The following is a 15763-nucleotide window of genomic DNA, read 5'->3' on the forward strand; positions in this document are numbered from 1 at the left end:
AATAAAAGTACAGAATAAAATCAATAAAAACAAAACAATGGAAACAGTGTAGGACTTCAAAGAAGATAACAGTAAAACCACAATGAGTATCATAATGCATCTTACTGTCTTCCAAGTAGTCGCCTATACCATCAGATGTGATACAATCAAACAAAACAGAATAAAATTAGTCAAAACAAAACAGTGAAAGCAATACAGAGCTTCAAATCAAGCTAATAGGAAATCAAAAATGGTTATCATAATATATTTTGTGATCTTTGAAGAAACTGTCCATGTCATCAAACATAATACAATTAGACAAACCGAAACAGAATAAAATCTAACCAAACAGAACAATGAAAATAATACGGGTTTCAAATCACAACAATAGATTAACACTGGCCACTGTTTTCCCCCTTTAGACAATTGCTCCCCTTTTACTTTCACAGTAGGTGTGGTATATTTTGGATCCCACTAACGCCTTTAGGTTTTACACTAGGGAGGCAACACACTTTACCTATGTGACTCTAAACCCTTTCATCCCTAAGCATGATCTCAAATTGTATCCATTTACCTACCAGAGCCTCAAGGTTATCTTTCTTTATAGCTGAGTAGCTTTCCATTGTATAAAAGTGTCATGGCTTTCTAACCAGTTTGCAGTTGATAGGCAAGATACCCCTACTTCTTTTTGGTTCCTTATCACATACAGCATTTCTTTCTCTCCTTTGACTTTCAGTCTGTAAACCCCCTTGTGGGTTAAATGTGTTTCTTGTACAAAGCATATTGATGGACCCTGTCTCCTGATCTACTCTGCCTGTGTTTCTTTTTATTGGTGAATTGAGGCCATCTATATTACTGATTATGGCCAACATTTTCTGCCTCATCTCTGCCATGCTATTTTCCTGCCATTCATTGTTTGCCTACTTTTCCTGTTAATTCCACTGTCTGCTTCATTCAGTGAGCCCCCTCTGCCACTGTTTCTGAAACCATGGTCTTTTTTTCTCTCTCTCTAAAAATGTCCTTTGGTATTTTTTGTAGGGTTGGTTTGGTGGTCATGAATTCCTTCAGATGTTCTTTGTCATGGAAGTATCTTGTTTCTCCATTAATTCTGAAGGATAGTTTTTCAGGGTACATCATTCTGGGTTAGAGGTTATTTTCTTTCAGGACTTGAAATACTTCACTGCAAGCTCTTCTTAATTTGATAGTTTGTGTCAAGTCTGTCATGATTCTGATGGGTTTTCCTTTATAGATGATCTGTTTCTTTTCTCTAACAACTTTTAATATTCTATTCTTGTGTTGAATTTCTGGGATCTTGATTATAATATGTCTGGGTATAGATTTATTTTGGTTATAGCTTTCTGGAATTTTATATGCCTCACTTATCTGAATATCATTTTCTTTTCCTATGCTTAGGAAGTTTTCTATAACTATTTCTGTAAATAGCCTTTGAATTTCATTTGTGTTGACCTCTGCTTTTTCACTCACATTTATTATTCTTTTTTTATTTAAGGAGAAAAAGAAAAAAGGCAGAGAAAGGGTACAAGTTATACAGATTTACAGAAAAAAATAAACAGTAGGAAATCACTAGTTAATGGATTACATATTGTCATCTTAGAAATAATTGTTCAAGTTACAAAATTAAAGCTTATAAAGTGGACATTCCAACAGTGAGACTGCAAACAGTTCTGTTACAATGATCCAACAAAACTCAGTAATATCATTATCTATCTTATACACTTAAATATACATGCAGTTATATATCATTTAGAGAACTTTCTTTTCCTCTCTTTTGTACAATGACAATTACACATTTTGGGTTTTGTTGCTCCCACAGTTCTTATTACTTTTTGGAAGGGAGTAGAACCAAATGTGACATAACAGAACAGAGTCAGTCAAATCAAAAGGGTGGACATAATAGATAATGTAAAAGCATAATACAAGGTGATCAACAATGGTTACCATAATGCCTCCCGCTATCTCTAATGGAATTGCCTATATTATCAGTTATAATAAAATTGAACAAAACAGTAAAGAACAAAACCAACAAAACCAAAACATTGGAGACATTATAGGTCTTCAAAAGTAGATAATAGTCAACCAAAATGGGCGTCATAATGAATCCCACTATCTTCACAGCTGTTGCCTAAACTTTCGAACCTGGTACTATCAAGCAAAACAGAATAGAGGAACATCAGTCAAAACAAGATGGTGAGAGCAATACAGGGCTTTAAATCAAGATAATGGAAAGTAAAGTGGGTTACTATAATATATCCTGATTTTTTAATATATTTTCCCTTAATTAAAAGGATAAAAATAAAAAAGTAAATAATAAAATGGAGATTGAGGTAAAAGAGGGCATAACAGCAAAACAGCGCAGATCAAAACATAACCATTTAAGCAAAATAGTGTTTCACCACAAGATAATCCCAACATAAAAGTAGTTAACATATTGTCTCTTTCCATGAAATCTTTAAGTATAGCTTCATATACTGTAGCATCAAATATATCAAAACAATGTAAAACCATTTAAGAGAATGACAGTATTACAGGGTATTTAGAATCAACTAACAGAAAATGAACAATGGTTTCTGTATAATCTCCTTGTCTATAAAAGTTTTTGCGTATACTATGATACATAATAAAATCCAATAAGATATAACCTGCTTAGACCAATGGAGACAGAAGAACAAAAGCTTGATGAGACTTCAAAACAAGATGATACTAAATCAGTATTACCTATTAAGACATCATTTTCTCCAAAATAGCTGTTCCTATCATCCAATCTTCTCTGTCTCATTTCTGTTGAGCTCTTTTTCTGTCATTAGTTGTCAGTTTGTCTTCTTTATTTTGTTTCCTGCTCCATTCATTGTGGCCTCTCTGCCACTATTTCTGGATTCTTCGTATTTTTCTTTTTTAGAATATCCTTCAGTATTCTCTGTAGAGTTGAACTGGTGGTTGCATATTCCCCTAGCTCCTCTTTATCCTGGAAGCACCTTGTTTTTCCATCAATTTCCAGGGATAGTTGTGCAGGACATATCAATCTTGGCTGGAGATTATTATCTTTCAAAGCTTGAATTATTTCTCCCCATGCTCTTCGTGATTTGATGGTTTGTGCCAAGAAATCTGCTGTAATTCTAATGGTAAGTGATCTGTTTCTTGTCTCTGATGGCTTTTAATATTCTGTTCTTGTATTGGATTTCTGGAATTTTTATTATTATATGCCTGGGTATTGCTCTGTTTGGGTTGTAGGTGGCTGGGGTCCTGTATGCTTCATACCAGAATGTTGGAGTCTCCTAAACTGTGGAAGAGTCCCAGTTTCTCTCACTCTCTGCAAGTCAATGCACAGCTCCCCGCCCGTCCTGCTTTCAACTCCATTCATTGATTCCCGTTTTCAGAGCTTCCGTGTGTCTCTCTCCCTGCTGAGCCGATGTGACGCAGCAGCAGTGGCGGGAAACCCAAATCGCAGTTTCCAATGGCGCGGGCTCCAGCTTCCACACTGAGGCTTTTCTGTTCCTGTTATAGCACCAGGATTGCATTCCCAGTTGGTTTCTCTCAGCCCAGTTCGTTCTTGGGTCAGCAGGGCATATCTCCACTTGCTTATGATTCCTTACTCCGCACCATTCCTGAATTCTAAGCTGGGTCTTTCAGAGAGCCTCCGTAGCTGCTGCTATCTGTCCGCCATGTTCTCCCGGAAGTTTCCACATTTATTATTCTTAAATTATGCTTTTTTGCATCATCTTGTAACCTTTGAATTGTTACTCCCCAGTTCCTTGGTATTTTTTTTCTTGGCTTTTTTTTTTTTTTTTTTTTTTTTTTGTCTTTTTGAGACAGGGTCTCACTATGTAGTTCAAGCTGGCATTGAGCTCACTTTGTAGACCAGGTCTTGAACTCGCAATGATCCTCCTGCCTCAGCCTCCCAAGTGCTGGGATTACAGGCATGCCCACCATGCCCAGCTTCCTTGTTATTTTTAAGAGATCTTTCCTTTCACAATCACACGCTGCAAGCCTGTCTTAAAGGTTTGATAGTCTATCTTTAGTTTCTTTCAAGCAGTTTTGCCAGCTTTCAATGGAGTTTTTAAATTTCCTAGTAATCTCTTTGAATCTGTTTCATATATTCTAATTCTTTGAATCTGTTTCATATATTCTAATTCTTCACTCAAGGTTTCTCTCATTTTTCTATGCTCCTCTATTATTCCATCTATGTCTTCTTTAGGGGTGCTTAGCAGTTCTTTTATTATGTTTCTCATTTTTTCTTTTACCTGAGATAGTATTTCTGTTATAATTTCTTTTGTAGCCTCATGAAGTTGTTTCTTTATTTCAGTTACCACTACTTCATAAACTTCAGGCCTGCAACTCCCAGTCTCTTCCATATTTACATCTCCTGGACCAGAACTGCTTGGGTTGGAAGCCAGAGACTGCCTTTTGCTTCTTCCTCATTTTTATATTTTTGTTTTTTTGACTGGGGACTATACACTTGCCAGGAAGGCACTCATGCCACTGAGGTAAATCCTGAGCCCTTGCTTCTTCCTCTTGTCATATTCCTAGTTTCTTCCAGACAAGTAGATAGTGGGGTCCCAGAATTTCCTGTATTAGTTACAATTTCTCTGAAGTGAAACGGTTTGATTTTTCTAGCCAGTGCTGGCTAGGGATAGCTAATGGTGGCCATTGGATGCACTAGTGTAGGGCTGTCTGCTGCTTTTCCCGGCTTGCTTTGACTCACCGGTGACTGATGGATAATGAAGATTCTTTAAAATGTCAGAGTAGTATCATTATCATATCTAAAAATTTAGCAATTGTTAGTATTTGAAAATCATCAAATATGCAGTCAGGTTTCACATATCTCAGGTTACTTTATAAAATTTTGAACTGAACATGGTGGTACATACCTGTATTGTTAACACTTATAGGTTATCAGGCTGAGGCATGGGATTGCAAGATTGAGCTCAGCCTTGGCTACCTAGACTTAGTGAGACCTTATCCCAAAATAAAAAGTGAAAAAAGGTGAGTGGCAGCTCGCTGGAGATGTAGCTCCACTTGAAGGATCTGGGTTCAATCCTAGTTCCAAAAAAAAAAAAAATTGCTGGGAGTGGTAGCACATGCCTGTAGTGCCAGCACTCAGGAAGATTGCCATGAGTTCAAGGTCAGGCTGGTCTACATAGTGAGACCTTTTCTCAAAAAAAAAATTATTGCTATACTTTATGTTTATTTTTCAGTCAGAATTCCAATAGAGTCTGCACATTAGTTGGTTGAAATGTCTCTTTTGGTCTGTAGTTCCTCCTCCTCTCCCCATCACCCTTTCTAACCTTTGTGTGTGCATGCATGTGTGCATTGCAATTCAATTTCTTTTAGAGACAAGCTGTTTCTCATAGGACTGAATTTTCTGATTTTGACTCTATTGCATCATATAACATATTCCTCTAATCTGAATACCAGTGGTTTGATTTAAAACTTCAAGTCCAATTCAGGGATTTTGTGTATGTGTGTGACACAGTTTCTCAGATGGTGTTATATTCTTCCCTCCCTAGATATGTGGTGCCTAGTGACTTGTGACCATGTGGGAATGTGTGGCTGTGTGTGAGTGTGTGTATACAATGCCAAAATAGGTGTGAGTGTGTTGTTGATTATGATACTTGCTCAGATGATTAATTTACTGGAAATTGAAAAAAACTATTCTGATTTTATAAATTTTTCATTGATTGACTGGTATATATTCATAAAGAGAAATATCTCATCAATTATTGGGTTATTCTACAATACAACTAATGTAAGAAAAACAAATTTTATTCCCTTTAATCACCTGCTTTCAACATGAGATTAGTTCCCTAGCATCTACCAAAGATGACCAATGAAATTTTCCCCGTATCATTGAATTTTAAGTATATATGAAATGTTTCTATTTTTCTTTTCCTCCACTGTGGAAATCATAACCCAAGGGCAGTGGTCTGAGCTATATCCCCAAGTTTAGGCTGGCCTGCACCTCACTGTGCAGCGTCTGCTGTGTTGATCCCCCTTCTTCAGCCTTCTAAGGGTTGGCATTATAGGCATGCACACCACTCTCAGCCTTTATTCTTCATCTTGAGGTCTGGTCTCCCTAAATCATGCAGGCTAGCTTCAGACTTGAAATCCTCCTGCTGCAGCCACTGAGCTACAGTCCGTAAATGCTCACATTTCTGTCTTCAGCAGTGGAAGCCCATGCATGTTGGCCCCAGATTTCTTTGACAACATCCTAGGAGTCTCTGTAGCTGCTTGATGGTCTGGTTATGCAACCCCAGCTTGCCTGAAATTTAGAATTAGCCATTTCTCCAGGAGTTCTTTTGCTCTTCCCTGGTGTGAAAGGATCTAGAAACCATGGCCAAGTGCACAGCAGTGTGCAGCTGGAGTGCCAGCGGATGGCCTTAAAACTGCTTTTTCCCTAGGAGGTGCTTCCTTGGTCTTTTGGATGGTGGTAGGAAATGATGAATTGCACAAATCCCTCCCCTTCCTCTGTGCCACACGCAACACTCCTTCCAACAAGAGGCTGAGTCCATTTCTCAGCATTAGGCCAGCAGACTTGATGCAGCACAGGTGTCACCAGCAGAAGCTGCCAAGGGCATGCACAATGGAGCATTCCCGCTGGCCTGTTTGGGAAAAACCAGAGTGGACCCCTGGAAAACCAAAAAACAGATGAAAAGAGACATCACTGCCTTCAGCATGCCCACAGAGGCCCAGAGACTCTTCAATACTCTCAAATCAATCACCTCAGCTGAAACTACCCAGCTCACCCACAGAATTAAGAGATACACGAACATTCTTTTCAAATGATAAGCTGTGCAGTGGTTTGTAAGCATAAAAGCTGACTAACACAGAAGTGTCCTTAGGGTATCTGCCTGTATGATCAAATTACTCATTTAAAAATCATTCAGAATGATACTGCTCTCATATCATCAATTGAATCCCTTTTATGTTCACTGATTTGTTTGACTTATTTATTTTTAATTTTTGTTTTATTTCACATTCAGGGATCAAATTCAGGGTGCTATGCTACCGATTTGCATCTGTGGCCCTATTTACTTATTTTCATTCATTTTATTTATTATTTTTTAGATAGGGTCTCACTAAGTTGCCCAGAGCAGCCTTGAATTTACAATTATGCCTCAGCCTTCCAAGTAGCTGGGATTGTAGGCATGGGCTGCTGTGCCCAGCTTCATCTGTTTGTCTTTTAACTTTACAATTTATTTTATACTTTCATTAAAACATTTACATAGTTTCAAATTCAAATATGTAAACAAAATGTATTTGATGAAATCTAGTTTCTCTCTATTCTCTCCCTTCCTATGTAGACGCTATTTTTTTTTTTTATTTAAAAGGAAAAAAAGCAGAACAAGACAAAACAGTGTAGGGTACAAGTAATTCAGAACTACAAAAAAAAAAAAACCAGTTATCTATCACCAGTTAATAGATTACACGCTATCATCTTAGAAACAGTGTCTCAGGTCACAGGATCAAAGCATACAAAGTGAACATTCAAACAGTGAGACTGCAAATAGTTGTGTTGAGTAATCCAATCAAAAATATTAATATGGTCTTCTATTTAACACACCTAAACACCCTTGCTGTTGTATCCTTTAGGGCACTTTTTTTTTCCCTCTCTTTATTACAACAAAATTTACACATTTTGGGTTTTATTGCTCCCTTAGATCTTATTATTTTTTTTAGTAAGAGAATAAAATCAAGCATGATAAAACAAAACTGTCAGTCAAAACCAAGGATAGATATAGCACATGATGTAAAAACAGAGTACAAGGTTATCAACAATGGTTACCATAATGCCTCTTGCTTCTTTAAGAAGAATTGTCTATCTCATTAGGTATTATAAAGTTGAACAAGACAGTAGAGAACAAGATCAATAAAACCTAAATATTGTAAATCTTACAGAACCTCAAGAGAGGATAATAGTCAAACCAGAATGGGCATCATAGTGAATCTTATTGCCTTCAAAGTAGTTGCCTATACTCTGATACTTGATACTTTCATACAGAGCAGAATAGAGTCTAATAGGTCAAAACAAGATAACGGGGGTATTACAGGACTTCAAGTTAATAGGAAATCAAAAAAGTTACTATAATATATCCTGCTAGTTTTTTTATTTTTCCCCTTAATTTAAAAAAGAAATTTAAAAAATTAAATAATTTTTTAATGAATAAGGGAGAGGTTGAGATAAAAGGGGGCATAATAACATAACTGTCTAAGTTTTATTGGTCTTGTTCTCTACTGTTTTATCCAACTTTATAATATCTAATGAGATAGACAAATCTTTTTAAGGAAACAAGAGACAACGTTGATAACTATTGTTAATAACCGTATACTCTGTTCTACATCAAGTGCTAAGTCTATCCTTGGTTTTCACTGACAGCTTTGTTCTGCCATATTTGACTTTATTCTCCCCCCCCCAAAAAAGTAATAAGAACTAAGGAGTAATAAAATCTAAAATGTGTAAATTTTGTTGTAAAAAGAGAGGAAGGGGAAAAAAGAGCTCTAACGGATATAACAGCAAGTGTGTATAGGGATGTTGAATAGCTGACTATATTAATGTTTTTGGATCATTGAACACAGCTGTTTGTAGTCTCTCTGTTTGAATGTCTACTTTGTATTCTTTGATACTGTGATTTGAGCAACTATTTCCAAGATGATAATATGTAATCTATTAACAGGTGATTTCTTACTGTTATGCTTTTTTTGTAGTTCTGTATTATATGTAACCTTACACTGCTTTGTTTTGTTTTGTGTTTTTCTCTTTTTCCTCTTAAATAAAAAAAAAAAAAAAAAAACAATACAGGTTAAAGCATGACACTTTCAGCAACCTAGTGCTTCACCACCAAATAACCCGACTTAATAGTAGTTAACATAGTGTCTTTTTCCTTGAAATATTTGAATATAACTTCATATGCTATAGCATCAAACATATCATGACAGTGTAACACCATTCAAGTGGATGAAAGCATTGTAGAGTATTTAGAACCAGCTAACAGAAAAATGAACAATGCTTTCTATATTGTCTCTTTGCCTATAACAATTTTTGTTTATACTACCACATATGATAAAATCCAGCAAGATACAACATGATAAAATCAATGGAGACAGAAGAGCCATAGTTTGGTGCAGCTTTAAAACAAGATGGTATTAAATCAGCACTAGCTATTATGATGTCTTGTTTTCTTCAAAATAGCTGTTCATTGCATCACAGGCCATAATATCAAACAGCCCAAAATAAAGCCATTCCAATTAATGAGTGAAAACTTTATAAGGCTTCAAGACCACATAATGGGGAATCATGGTTACCACAAACTTTTATATATTTGAATCATTTCCTACACTAGGGAAACTATTCAGTGTTCACAGATGCGAGTTTAAAAATATGGAATGCTTCACAAATTTGCGTGTCATCCTTGCGCAGGGGCCATGCTAATCTACTCTGTATCGTTCCAATTTTAGTATCTGTGCTGCAGAAGCGAGCACTAGAAGCTATTTTTTTAATTTAATGATTTGTCCTTCCATTTTATTGTCAAATTTAAACCATGACACTAAGAAATTTAAGTAAAATAAATGGTTTTGTTTGGTAATAAGAGTAATTCCATTCAGCCTTACATTTGCCTGGAACTTTCTGGTTTCCAGAATTCTTTGATCAGTAATTGCACAGGGCTGTGAGAAGAAAATGTATCATTCGGTCTCTTTGTAGTCCTGTTTTAAAGGGAAGCATATTTTAGAAGCTGTATATATTCCTCTCTCAGAAACTGTAGGAAAAGGGCAATCTGTACTCTCTTGCTTCTGAGTCATCACACAGAAGCTTGCCAAATGGCAAATACAGCTTCTGAAAAATTAAGGAATACCATACGTTAATTCTTTAATAGTATTTGGCTCATGCTCCCTTATTCTTTCTTGGTTCCACTCCAGTACCTAAATTCAACTAACAATAATTTATAACTCACTTCTAGAATGTGGTACATGTGACATTCATGGTGGTTGCTAGGTGTTTTCAGGGTTACAGCCAAACACAAGACCCAGTGCTTAACTCCAGAAGCTACAAATTAAAGTGGCTTTCAAAAGAACCATTTCAACAATTTGCAAGAATTCTCATTCGCTGAAAACAGCTCTGCTTTGCAGAGACTTTATATTTTCTAGGAAACTTTATCAAATGTAAGACCTCAAATCAGGGATTGGAAATAAATTATAATGCCACAGTTTCTGGGTTTGTTTTCACCTTAACCGCAGGAAAACCGTCTTCTGGCATTAGAATCACACTCTAGTTCTACAAAGGCCTTCATGATTTCTAAACAAGTAAGACTGATAACAACAGGGACAGCAGATGCCGCATACCAGCAGCCCTGCTGGGACAAAGCTACCACACTGGTGCTGTGGAAAGGCTGACCTCATGATCTACCCTGTGACGCTGTCTTCCCTGTTTCTACCCAGGCTTTGCGCAGAACTCCATAAAAAGCTTTACAAAGGATCTCTTCTAAAAGCCAAATCTACTAAATAACTTCTTGTTTACTATTTTATTTCTCAAACCTCATAATTAGAAAAGAAATTAATAAAAGCAAGCATCTCAATATTTTTCTACCTATGTTAACACTTTAGAAAGTTAAGGAGTACAAAGACATCATAGAAGTAGATAGAAAAGTATTGTTTTGGTGTTTTTAAGGGAAATAATTTGCAAATACACAATGAAAATTACAAAGCAAAATAGTATGATTTTGTAAGTACTTACTGTCTGGGTGGCAGGAACAGCAACAACAAAAAGAATTAGATAATATTATTATTATTACCACTGTGGGTGAACAGTGTCTCTATCACTATCAAACAGGAGTGTCTCTATCTGGGACTCTAGCCAACCCTCAATGGCTGCTCCTGTACACACTGAGTTACAATAAATGCCTGCTCAGGACCAATCCTGGAAACAGCTGCAAGCCAGGGAGGGCTCTAGAGCCAATGCTGCCCTGTCCATACCTCCCCTATCACTCTGCTCCCAGAAGAGCAAGGAGAACAGGGCCCAGACTCCTTGGCTACCAGAGCCTGCCTGCCACCTTCTGCTTACTCCCTTTGGCTGAAGAGAAAAAACTTGAGGAGTGGGAGTTCTTGTCCTCCTCTGAGAGCATACACTTTAGCACCAACAGTTTGAGTCTAAGTCATATTTCCAGCACCATGAGCTACCTTTTGAGTTAAGTGGACAGTGGCCTTGTTCTAGACTTGGCAAGGGTCAGCGAACTACAGCCTATGGGCAAGTCCAGATTTGGGCTCTTATAAATAATAATCTTGGCCGAGGATTTAGCTTAGTGGTGTAAGCGCTTGCCCAGCAAGCACAAAGTCAAAAGTTCAATCCCCAGTACAAAAATAATAATAATAATAATAATAATAATAATCTTATTACTATTTCAGTGTTATTGTAACTAGCTTGTATTTTTATTTTTTTCAATTCCGAGAGTTTAACTTTCTGGCTAGCTAACTTGAATATGTAGGAATATATGTAAGTGCAGGCTGGCGTGAGTGTCACATGCTCCCAGGAATGGTTTTTACATCTGGAAATGACTGTGGAAAAATAAGAGAAACAGTAAGACTTCCCAATACATGAAAATTACATACAAAATTTTGTAACTTTATCATGCACATTCATTCCCATATTATCTGTGTTGATTTTTCTTTTTTTTTTTTTTTTTTTTTTTTTTTTTTTTTTTTGTCTTTTTCCTTTTTATCGGTACCGGGGATCGAACTCACGACTGCCTGCTTGCATGGCAGGCGCTTATGCCGCTGAACTAAATCCCCAGCCCCCTGTGTTGATTTTTCTGCTACATCAACAGAGTTGGTTTACTTACAGAGCCTAAGGTTTTACTTAACAGAAAATGCATCAGACTTCTGTACTTTGGAGCACAGGGATGAAGTGTACACTGCTGTGTCACAACTGACAATGTCACTTGCTTAAGGAACTCACCAACGAAATACTATATCATTTAGATTTTAGATGTCTGGGGTGGAATTCACCTCCTCAGGGAGGGAATCCTGTCAAGAGCCACAGCTGAAGGCAGTCTCTGCAGCCCACACCAGGCCGGCTTCATATACACCTAGCGCCTTGGGTATGGCCATTGCGGATGGTAAGCACTCCTTAAAAAAAAAAGGAGCTGAATATGCAGAAAGAAGAGCAGTAATACAGGTTATTATTAGTCAGGTTTAGATTGTTTTACATGTACAGAAAATTTGAGCATCCACAACAGAATACCAAGATACTCCCCATGGCCTCTGCTCGATTTCCACCGTCAGTTGTGTTTGACATCAGTATGGTGCCACAGTTAATGAGCTGGGACTGAAAAGTTGTTACTAACTAAAGCCCATTCTTTATTTGGACTTTTTTTAGTTTTCCCCTTAACATGTACTGTGTCTTCTAGAATCCAACACCACAGTAAGTCTGGTTTTAGGTCTCTTTAGGTCTCTTGGCTGTGACTGTTTCCCTGTCTGTGTCTTGGGTGACACGGATGGTTTTGAGGTAGTTTTCAGAAAGTCCTTCCACTGTAATTTGCCTGATGATTTCATCATGATAAAGTTAGGCCTGGGGGTTGGTAAAGGAAAACATGGTATAACAGAAATACAGATTATTGGTATGACTTGTTAATGTTTTCCTTCACCAACCAGCAAAAGGGATGTTTGTTAGGTTTCTCCACACAGAGTGACTCTCCTTCCCTCTTTTCCATGCTATACATTCATAATCATTTTTTGTGCATGAGTTTGAAGGAAGCCAAAATGTAAGACCCATACTTAAAGGGTGAGAAGTTATGCTCTTTTTATTTAGAGTATTTGCATAAATTAATTTATATTCTTCACGGAGGATTTGCCTCATCTCCCTCGATTATTAATTCATTGAATTATTTATATCATTATGAACACACAAGCATTTATTTTGTACTGTGGGTTAAAATGCAAGACTTGTTGCACAAGTCTTCCAGCTTTGGCCAATGAGAGTACATTCAATTTATTTCCATGCCCATTTGAAATACTCTCATATTTGCTTATCTTTGCAAAGTTAGTTTCTGGTACTACAAGAAACTTAACTTGTCTGTATTCTCCCCAGACATAGTCAGCCATTTTTCCAGGGATTACTGGATTCTTCTGATATAGAATGTATTAAAAAACAAAATATGAAGCTAGGTGTGGTGGTGCACACCTGCAATCCCAGCATTCAGGAGGCTGAGACAGGGATATCACCATGAGTTCAAGGCCAGACTGAACTGTATAGTGAAATCCTGTCTCATTTTTTAAAAAAAAGACATGAGCATTGGGTGTGTTGTTCCTACCAGGATACCATTTTTTTTTAACTTCTCTGCTGAGCAAACAATATATATGTATTTATACTAACTTGAATGGAGTGAAGCAACAGCAAACAGAAACACTGAAATGACACTCGGGATTTGGGGGCAGATTTATGTCACTCCCAAAATATCAGGCCCTAATCTCTAATGGTGTAGGGCTTCTATGAGATAAGCAAGCAGGAAGTACAGAGGCAGGATGGCTTGTCAACTGGGCATTGGTTTACACAATGTGCATCATAGGGACCAGCTATACATCACAGTGACCAGCCATTTCTAAGAGACAGAAGCAGCTGGAACTGGAAAGGGAACTATATTACCTGTGTAACTAACAAACTGACGTGTACTGTCTGGAGCAAGTTCTCCAATTTTATGTGGCTAAAAAAAATTGTTTTAGGGTTTTTTTGTGCTATGGTTTCATTGTTGTTTTTCTTCAGTAATGGGGACTGAACCCAGAGCACCCCCACCCTTGCTCTGACGTCAGCTGTCTTGTGTCGGGTGGCACCTGAGGCCCAGTGGTGCTTAAGGCTTCTCCTGTATCCATAAAAACCTTTGGTATCAGTCTGGCTAAGATCCCCTCTATGGATCACTGTGTCAAACTTAGGATAGGGCTCTGCCAAACCAGGAGAAAGTTTTGCCTAGAATGTTCCTCACTTGTGAATGAATGTCCCTGCCCTTGGCACAGGTGTCTGTCCCTCTTTTGGCCCTGGGTATGTGAAAAGATGGGGTGGCCATTCAGTTTGCTCTATAATTTCGATAGATAATGTTACAATAAAAACATCTTTAAAGGACTGAGTTTTAGAATGGTTTTCTTCTTGGAAAGACTTTTCATATTCTAAGGGAAAATCAATGAGCCTATTGAGCTCTGAGACTTTTGCATAAAGGTAAATATCTTTATCAAACAAAAATGTCGCTTTGAATGGGTTATGGCTGTAGCTCAGCAGTAGAGCATTTAGCATAGGGGACCCTGGATTTGATCCCTAGCACAGAAAGGAAGGAAGAGACAGGGAGATGCAGGGGAGACAGAGGGGGAGAGGGAGAGGGAGAGGGAGAGGGAGAGGGAGAGGGAGAGACAGAGACAGAGACAGAGACAGAGAGAGAATTTGTTGATTTAGGAAACTGTTGGTGTACCTACTAAGTTAGACACTAAAGAAACATAAATGAATATTTTTGGCATAAGGCCTACATTTACTAATTATAAAATGTCATAGTCTTTAAGAATCTTTTGGTACTAAGACCTTTTTCTAAGATTCAAATTTTTTAATATGAGACCATAAATTTAATTTGGAGACTTCCATTTTAAACATGTCAAGTTTGCTTAATTCTTCTAATACTGATAAGTTCTTAAAATTTTTAAAACATGAATTAGAAGATGGCCTTTTCCCTAATTTTTGCCACAGTGCAAAATTTAAATACAAATATGACAGCAGTTTAAGCAAAATACAACTTTGTTTTTGGCAAAAATGTCAACAACTGTAACTACATAAATTTGTCCCGCTTAATCATTTTACCACTGTTTTAAAGTATGTAAAATTAAACATGAACTCTATTCAACAAATTGTTAAACTGTTGTTATCAAATTGGCTTTTGAATATTTCAGCACTGCTGAAGATGATGGAGGCCTATAGAGAGTCTCCATGGACATTATCCTGCTGACATTTTAAGGTGATTTATTTCCCTAATCAGTCTTTCTATTGTTATTATTTTTAAACTGACAAAAAGTCGTATATATTTGTGATGTAAAATATGATGTTTTAAGGGGCTGGGGATTTAGTTCAGCAGCATAAGCGCCTGCCTTGCAAGCAGGCAGTGAGTTCGATCCCTGGTACCGATAACAACGAAAAAGACAAAAAAAAAAAAAATGATGTTTTGGTATATGCATTCAATGTGAAATGGCCAAATTAAGCTACTTAACATATTAATTACCTCATACATTTATTTTTGTACTGAGAAAAAAATCTACTCCTTTGTAGGGAGCCATTGAAGCTGGAGATTGATCATATGTGGGGCTAAAGCAAGGCCAGCCCAGAAAAAACAGAGAGACCAAAACAAGCTGTGTAAACAAGTTCCAGCACCAGGAAGGCAAGAGGCCCAGGCCTGCCAAGCAATGGGTTGCTAGGCAGAGACATAGACAATGCATTTGTTTTTAATTCTATATGATAGTCCATCAAATATATGAACATGGCTACCTATTTTTTCCATTCAGAAAGCCCAATTTCTTCTTAATAATCTTTACATGATCATCACCATCTTTCTATCCAGCCATGCACATAAGTATCTTCCAATAACCCCAGCACTGGGAGAGGCTGAACCAGTCCTAAGGGAGGCTGAGGCTCACAAGTCTGAGTTCCACTTGGGCAACTCGACAAGATTCTGTCTCAAGACAAAAACAGTTAAAGGACTAGGGATGTGGCTCAGGGGTGGAGCACCTGCGAGTTCAATCCCCAGTGCCAACA

At 37.4% G+C, this 15763-nt stretch overlaps 1 non-coding gene across 1 annotated transcript; it reads right to left on the reverse strand.

The window, feature by feature from the left end:
* Positions 1–9367: 9367 nt before the first annotated feature.
* LOC111758406 (U6 spliceosomal RNA) lies at positions 9368–9474 on the reverse strand. Its single transcript, XR_002792583.1, has one exon. It is a non-coding gene; the product is annotated as a U6 spliceosomal RNA (small nuclear RNA).
* Positions 9475–15763: the final 6289 nt, after the last annotated feature.

This window comes from Cavia porcellus, unplaced genomic scaffold (genome assembly GCF_034190915.1).
Source record: "Cavia porcellus strain 051 isolate PalLab524CR breed Dunkin Hartley unplaced genomic scaffold, mCavPor4.1 scaffold_2, whole genome shotgun sequence".
Taxonomy (NCBI): domain Eukaryota; kingdom Metazoa; phylum Chordata; class Mammalia; order Rodentia; family Caviidae; genus Cavia; species Cavia porcellus.